Here is an 8,518-nt window from a genome sequence, read left to right as displayed (position 1 = left end):
AGACAGATTCTACTGGCCACATATGCAGAGGGACGTTGAACATCAGGTCTTAAGAGTATGTCGCTGTCTCAAGACAAAACGCCCCAACAAGCCAAACCGAGCACCACTTACCAATATTGACACAACACACCCCTTTGAATTAGTTTCAGTGGACTTTCTTCATTTGGAGAGATGCAAAGGCGGGTATGAATATATCTTAGTCATTATGGACCAGTTTACTCGCTTTGCTCAAGCATATGCATGCCTCAATAAGTCAGCTAAGACAGCAGCTCAAAAGATTTTTGGGGATTTTGTGTTGAAATTTGGTTTCCCCACAAGATTGCACCATGACCAGGGGAAAGAGTTTGACAACCAGTTGTTCGCACAACTCCAGCAGCACAGTGGTATTAAAGGCTCCAGAACAACCCCCTACCACAAGCAAGGAAACGGTCAAGTGGAGCGATTTAATAGGACACTCTTGTCCATGTTGCGGAATCTGACTGACAGGGAAAAGGTGGACTGGAAGAACTCCCTGGCACAAGTAGTGCACGCATATAATTGACCAAGCAATGAGGCAACCGGATTTGCTCCTTACTTTCTGCTGTTTGGACGTCATCCGAGGCTCCCTATTGATATCATGTTCAATCTCAGCCCCAGAGATCAATCATCATCACATCAAGAGTATTCAAAAAGTTGGAGAAAACGAATGGATCAGGCCTACAAGCTGGCTTCTGAATCTGCGAGCATGGCAAGTGGGAAGGCCAAGCACAGGTACGACAGTAAGATCCATGGAGTGGAGTTACAGCCAGGCTGTAGAGTTCTCATTAGGAACATGAGTGAAAGAGGGGGCCCAGGAAAACTGCGATCATATTGGGAGGAGCAGGTCTATGTGGTCCAGAAAAAGAGATCAGAGTGTCCAGTCTATGAGGTGCAGCCTGAAACTGTCAGGGTCCTCCATCGAAACATGCTTTTGCCTTGTGAATTCCTGCCCATAGAACAAACCGCAACAACTCTGAAAAAGATGGTGAAACAAAAACTCAGCAAAGCAAAGTCCGGGCAGCAAGCCGTGGAAAGTAGCTCCGAGGATGAGAGCGAATGGACAGGATTTTGCAGACCTTTCAACCCGGGCCAGTGTGAAGACCAGCTGCTGTCAGAGGCTGAAGAATGTTATCCACAAGTGACACAGAAGTCTTTAAAAGACGGTCAATACAAGGAGATGGAGGAGTGTGACATGGAAGAGGTGGTTCCACAGCATGTTGAGGAAGTGATGATGAGGTGTGGAAATGGGGAAGAGGAGGCCTCCGAGGCAGAAGGACAGATGACACTCAATAAAGGACCAGTAGAGTTGAGTCCGGAGCCAGATGATGGAGCCACCCCTGAGCAAGAGGGAAGTGGAATCCAGGGGCCAGAACCTGCACTACCACAGAGATTATATCCTTTGAGAAAGCGAAAGCACAAACAGACATTCACTTACCATACTCTAGGGGAACCCATATTAGAATAAGACATACAATAGATTCACATACACACATAAAAATACACATATGTAAAAAAACAAAACACAGGCAGATAAGAAAATGCACAAACTGGAAAAAGAAAAAGGAAAAGGGGGTTGACCTTTATTTGGTTGGATAACACAGTTAAAGATAGTTGAAGGTGAGTTTAGATACATTGGTGTGATGTAGACTTTGTATTTTCCATTGACCCTGTTCAATCAGATATGATAATGACAGACCGGTAAAGAAGGGAATGAGGAACTGTGAACTCTGATAATTAGAATTTGAAGATGCCGGTGATACTGATTGTCTTGTTAAATTTGAGCTGATGGTACAAGAGACCTGCAGAAGGATACAGCGTCCGTATTAAAGATGGGGAGTGTAGTTGCTTTCATGGTGCAAAATGTTGTCAACTACAGAAACATTGCAATAACACGGGAGGTAGTTGTTAATGTGATTTTGGTTTTAAGCCATCATTGTATCCTTAAATAGTACTTACTTTAACAGACTCCTATAGCTCAACGACTTATCGTGTCGGAGACATGTAAAAGACAGGGGATGTCGGGACGACATCATTTTTGGAGGGGAGAGTGTAATGGTGTAATGGAGTAACCCCCCCCCCATTATTCATCTTAAATACTATTTTATTTGATTTCAGTGCATTTAAACAATTCATCTTTATTCCACAGTTGTTGTGTAATTTTTCTGTATTTTTGTTGAGGTCTTGTTATTTATATTTATTTATATTTAATGTTTCTGTTCTTTTCATGCTGTATCTGCACAGTATGAAGTATGTATATTTTCCGTCTGTGACTTTTAAGCTAAAAGCTTGGCAGACGAGATTTGGAGAAGGCAAATCTGAAAAGGTCGCGAGTTTGTAAAAAAAAGGAGAGTATCGCGAGACGATTGTGGAAGAGCGTTGTTGTTGCTATTGTAACCGAGATTGTATTTGGGTGTTGCAAGTGTTCCTGAAATAAAAACCCGACTTTAAATCTTCATAAAACGCACGTGTGGACCTCGTGTGTAACACGTACGTAACCGAGACGTTACAGATGCTCAAACAAAAGGTTTTACTTTCATTCCTGGTCTTCCCTATAAGCAAAGGAACCACACACATATGTCTCCTCTTCTGTAGTCCACATTAATCACACAGTTATTAGTGTCAGCTATAATTTTATCAGTTTGACTCCTGTGTATTTCTGCAGACCTTCATGTAGAGCATTAAGACTTCTCTCTAGAGCATTTTCACATTCTTATACATGCATTTCAGTGCATTAGGAGAATGCATTTTGTCTGAGAGTAACTGTCTGTTGCTTCATTTATGGAGCCTTTTAGCCCTGTGGACCTTCGGAGAACGTAAAACACACTTTAACAATGTTCAACAGTATATACATTACATTATAGGGGTATGATTCAAATATATATTTTTAAAGCTGTTAAGTTTTTATAAATTAATCTCAGTGAAATAAAAGTTGAAGAAACTATCAAGTATATGATCAAAACAAAGGTAGGTCAGGATTTAGACTATGTGGTAATTTCTTTCGGTAGCCTATTTACTGTACAGTAAAAAGAGTCCTCACCGGCTTCCCAGTGCCTTTTAGCTCTTCAGTGAATTGTTCCCTTCTTAAACGGCTAAAAAAGGTGATCCATTGAGCTTTTGAAGTGAAAAGGGGGGTCTTTTCCTCCTATAGACCAATCCATTCATGTTTTATTAATGTCATATGCTCATGGGTATAGAATCTTTTAAAAACAACTCACCAGGTCATCCTGTTCGATGTCACAAATCAAATTAGCCCAGCGAGCGATTAATCTTCCCGTCGAACCGACTCTGAAAAGGGCTTGACACCTTATTCATTTTCTTAATTAGATCTCTTATTAGGTGTCACAGTCATCTGCGTTAATTACAGCTTTCTTTGACTCTTGCACTTTTGAGTCGGCTATGCAAACTATTTGTACAAAGTAAATGCAAAACCGTAAGGAGATTAGAAGCAATGAATTGGATTAATGTTTTAAAGCACATGGGGGATGTGAGGCGATGTGCTAGGTGGGACATTAGTTATGGACATAGATGCTAATAAACAAATGTAAAAAATACAGATAGATATACGGATAAACATACTGTAATTAAGACCTATCACATGAGCATGAGTGATGTAGATAATTGAAAAAGAACATGATTGTGAGTATGATATTGCTAACAATTCGAACAGTTAAAGGTATAGGTATTCTTTATAAACGCTTATTTGTTATACTGGTTGAAACATCCCGATAGCAATCAATATTAGAAGTGATCTAAATATTAAAAAGTATATATATATATATATATATATATATCTTCTGTGGAAGTCTCAGGACCAAAATAAGTTTGTCCAATCATTGCATTTGGTCCGAAAGCAATGATACGATGTCCTACCTGTCTGTGAACATATACATTTCCATATATATTTCCATTGTCTTTGTTTCATTATTATTGTAATGTAATGTGCTTTGAGACATGAGGTAATTTAATGTCGTTTCGCGTCTTGTAACACAGTCTCATCCCAAGACGTCATATTACTGACGCTTTTGACCATACGTCAACATCCGAAAGTTTTAGGGTACCCTTTAACGTCAGTTAGATGACGATCCTAGGGTGTCATCTAACTGACGCTTTACCTTTAGCGTCAGTTAGATGACGCGGGTAGGTTTAGGTCTGGGGTAGGGTTAGGATTAGATAGCGTCATCTAACTGACGTTAAAGGGTACCCTAAAACGTCGGATGTTGACGTATGGTCAAAAGCGTCAGCCATATGACGTCTTGGGATGATGCTTTGCAGACTGCTGTGCGCGTTCATGTGTTTTGAAGGAGGCGTGGCTTTGGAGACGCTCTGAAGGGAGGATGTGATCTCATCCTTTCAAAGCTAGCTTGCTATTGCTAGTACAAATCTCAGTGCTGTTATCAAAACAAACCACTGACCCTGATTTATTTCTCCAGAGATTGAGTGTCCTTCAAACCAGTTCATTGTGAATCTGAAACTAAATTTAGGAAATATGCTGTACTTGTACTTGAAGGAACATCCTTGATCCAACAATGACCCCAGAGGAATGAACTCTTCCCTTGCTTTTCACGCTCACAAATGACAATACAAAAAAGAGAAAACACTCATGAAACATAGAAACATAATGAATGCATTTTTATGAATGAATTTTGTACATTATATTTATTAGTGTAAAGTTGCAGCACATTTGCAAATGAATGAAATTAAACATGAATAAAAACATTACAGCTTACCACTGAAACCCAGCATTTAAATGGGTCAGTCAGCACGGTTTGAGGAGGAAGCTTCTCTTCATAGAATGGGAATCAATTGCCTTTGCCTAGAGCATGATCACTTTCTACCTTTGAGCTGAACAAAATGGGTGGAAAAGGGACCAGTAAAAAAATTAGTAAGTAAACAGAGTTGTGCTTGAAGCCTGGACTTTCTGTACTTGCTGTAGTGAAGTCTTTGGCCTGCTGTCAGGAGTGAATCTGATCACACAGCAGGAGTGCAATGTTAACCTGGATTTTATTGATCTTAAGGTCTGGCATAGTGGGATTGTATAGTGGCGTAGAGCAGGGTTTTGGACATGTTCATCGCTTTCAGACAGTCTGGCCATACAGACATTTGCTGATTCATATTCAGCATATATTCTGTGTTACAAATGACAGGCTCTAAGGAAATTGAAGGGTTTGGCTCCTTTGTTTGCTGGGCACATTCTATAAATATCTGCATGCACAACACTACAATTGTCCACCTGGAAGAAGCTATTTTCATTTTTTTATTTATGAAAGCAGTACAGTTATATTTATATGTATATAACACTTTGTTATTGAAGCATTTTTAAATAACAAAACTTTCTTGATCATATTTTTTGCAGGCTATTGTCAAGCGTAACATTTAGCTCCTAGATGTTGATTAAATATTCCATATTAAATCTTGATTTTGAAAAAAAGAGTACAAAAATCAATGTTCAGAAACATAAACAACTTTATGAATAATTATATAAAGAAACAAGCTGAGTTTTTGTGTGTATTAAACCAGCCAAGTGCCAGAGAAATAACATATTTTCCAAGAAAAACATCAAGAAGATCCGGATTGTAGGGAGTGAATGAGAATTAATGTTGGATGAACAAAGACATGTTATGAAGAAACATGAAAAGAATATTATAATGAAATCCATAACTGCTCTCCCATCGTTGAGGCTTGTCTTTTGATAAAAATGTTTCAATAAGACTGGCAAAAACCTATTTAACTTGTCAAAACAATATGCAACCTATTAAAAATGAAATGTTCATCACACTGGTATGGAGACGGGTTTGTTGAGGATCTGTGCCACTGGCTGTCGTGTCGATGAGGCCTTCACAGGGGAGAGTCTAGTTGACACAATCTCCACTGGCACTTCAGGGCTGCGTTGTGGTCATGTCTAGGTGCAAGTCAGCCTTGTGGTACTCCATACTGAACTTGTGATTGGTATGACACCTCTTTATTTACTGCTACAAACTGGTAATGGTCAGATAATTATTATTTAAACCATGCCAATGCAATTCCACTAATGCCAACATAATTTTCAAGTCTATTCAAAAGAATGTTTCAGTCGATAGTATCAAATGCCGCACTGAGATCCAGTAACACTAATAGAGAGAAACAACCACTATTGGATGATAAGAGGAAATAATTTATAACTCTAATAAGAGCAGTCTCAGTACTATGATATGGTCTAAATCCTGACTGGAAATCCTAGCAGATACCATTTTTCCCCTAAAAAAAGAACATATAGTTGTGAGGATACTACCTTTTCTAGTATTTTTGACAGAAAGGGTAGATTCGAGATTGGCCTGTAATTGACATTCTCTAGGATGAAGTTGCGTTTTTTTAATAAGAGGTTTAATAATAGCCAATGTAAAAGTTTTAGGTACATATACCCTAATGACAAATATGAATTATTGATGTTAAGAAGAGGATCTATGACCTCTGGAAGCATCTCTTTCAGTAGCTTAGTCGGTATGGGTCTAACATGCATGTTGGTGATTTAATTGATTTAACGAGTTTAGACAATTCTTCCTCTCCTACAGCAATGAATGAATAGAATATTTCCTCAGGGACACTACAATGCACTGTCTGATGCGATACTGTAGTAGACAGTTGCATGGTTATAATTGTATTTCTAATATCATCAATCTTGCAAGTAAAGAAGTTTATAAAGTAATTTCTGCTAATTTAGCCACTGTATCAAATAAACACCTAGGGTTTTTTCTTCTTCCAAGAGAGTCGAAAAATAAGCAGATCTAGCCTTTCTGTATGCAATAATGCTTTCTTTCTCAGAAAAGCTAAAAACCTCTAGTTTGGTTTTCTTCCAATTGCGCTCCATTTTTCTGGCTGCTCTCTTGTACCACTGCGTTGGACTATTTTCCTTAATCTTCTTTAAGTACAAAGGAGCAACTGTGTCTAATGTGCTGGAAAAGAAAGAGTCAATAGTTTCTGTTGCGACATCAAGTTCTTCTAAGCTATCTGTGATGCTGAGGATTATTTATAAAGCAATCTTTAGAGGTAGAAGTGATAGTTCTACCACTTGTGATCCTGGAGTGGAAGGAAGGACCAGACTGTAAAATCCTAAAAATGTGTGTGGGGAGGCCCAGCCTGCCATATCACTGGGCTTTAGAAGATGCCATACTCCTAGTAGAATGTGTCCTAATTAGCAGAGGCGAAGGCGAACCACGTACCACGTATTTACTGATTGTCTGCTTTGAGGCTGGAGATCCATTCCTAGGTGACCTGAAACAAATTAATTGCTGGCCCAACTTCCTTCATCAAGAGGACCTATACACATAGCCCTCTAGAGCCCTGACAGGGCACAATAAATGCAGCTTCTTCTGGTCCACTGACACATGAGGTGGAGGATGGAAGGCCTGCAGGACTATAGACCGAGCCACGTTAGTTGGCACCTTAGGCACATATCCTAGTCTAGGGTGGAGAATGGCTTTCACCCTACAGGGAGCAAACTCCAGACAGGAAAGCGAGATAGAAAAGGCCTGCAAGTCCCCTAGTCACTTAAGGGGCGTAATTGCAACAGGAAAGCCATCTTAAAGGTCAAGAATTTCGCCGCCACTGAGTTAATGGGTTCGAAGGGTGCTGGGGATAACCCTTCCAGAACAACAGACAGGTCCCGAGCTGGGACCCTGAAATGAGCTGCAGTCCTCATCTTCAAGGTGCCATGAAGGAAACTTACAACCAAGTAGTGCGTCCCCAAAGGTCCACCGCTTAACGGTGCATGGAAGGCAGTTATGGCTGCCATGTAGACCTTAAGCATGGATGGGGAAAAAAACCCAGAGAAACAATCCAGAAGGGGCTCCAGCTCTAAAGCCACTGGGCAGTTAAATGGGTCAAACTGATGCTCTCTGCACCATAAAGTGAACACATTCCACTTTAAGGCATACAGTTTCCTTGTGGAGGGAGCTCTAGAGTCTAGAGTTTAGGATGGTCTCAACAACCTCAGCTGAGAGACCAACACATACGAGGTGGTCCCCCTCAGGGTCCAGACCCATAGCTTCCACAGCTCCAGCCGGGGGTGGTAGATCGTGCCCCCGGCCTACGAGAGAAGGTCCATCCTGAATGGAATTTCCCACGGCTGACCTTCGAGGAGTGCTATGAGATCTGAGAACCAGTCTTGGGCCAGCCAGAACGGGTTACTAACAGTAGACCGATGCCGTCTCACCTGACCCTCTCTAGAACTCCCGAGAGCAGAGCAATCGGGGAAAAGGCATCAGGGAAAAGGCAGCCTCTGCCACTCTTGTACCATGGCATCCAGGGTACAAAGGCATATGTGCCTAACCTTGATAATAAGGAAATGGGTTTCCCTTAAGGAATAACTCCCTGGTCCTAAGGCACCACTGCAGGGGTCTCATCTACAGTAGGCCAAACTACATTTTGTTGGACGCTGCTGTCATAAGCCCCAACAATCTCTTGAATTGTTTTAGAGCGATGGCCTGGCCTAGCTTGATCCTGGTGACTGCAGTCAGGATAGACT

This window comes from Rhinichthys klamathensis, unplaced genomic scaffold (assembly GCF_029890125.1).
Source record: "Rhinichthys klamathensis goyatoka isolate OS25496 unplaced genomic scaffold, OSU_Roscu_1.1 h1tg000098l_1, whole genome shotgun sequence".
Lineage (NCBI taxonomy): Eukaryota > Metazoa > Chordata > Actinopteri > Cypriniformes > Leuciscidae > Rhinichthys > Rhinichthys klamathensis.
The sequence above is the reverse complement of the archived record's forward strand: the minus strand, read 5'-3'. Positions refer to the sequence as shown.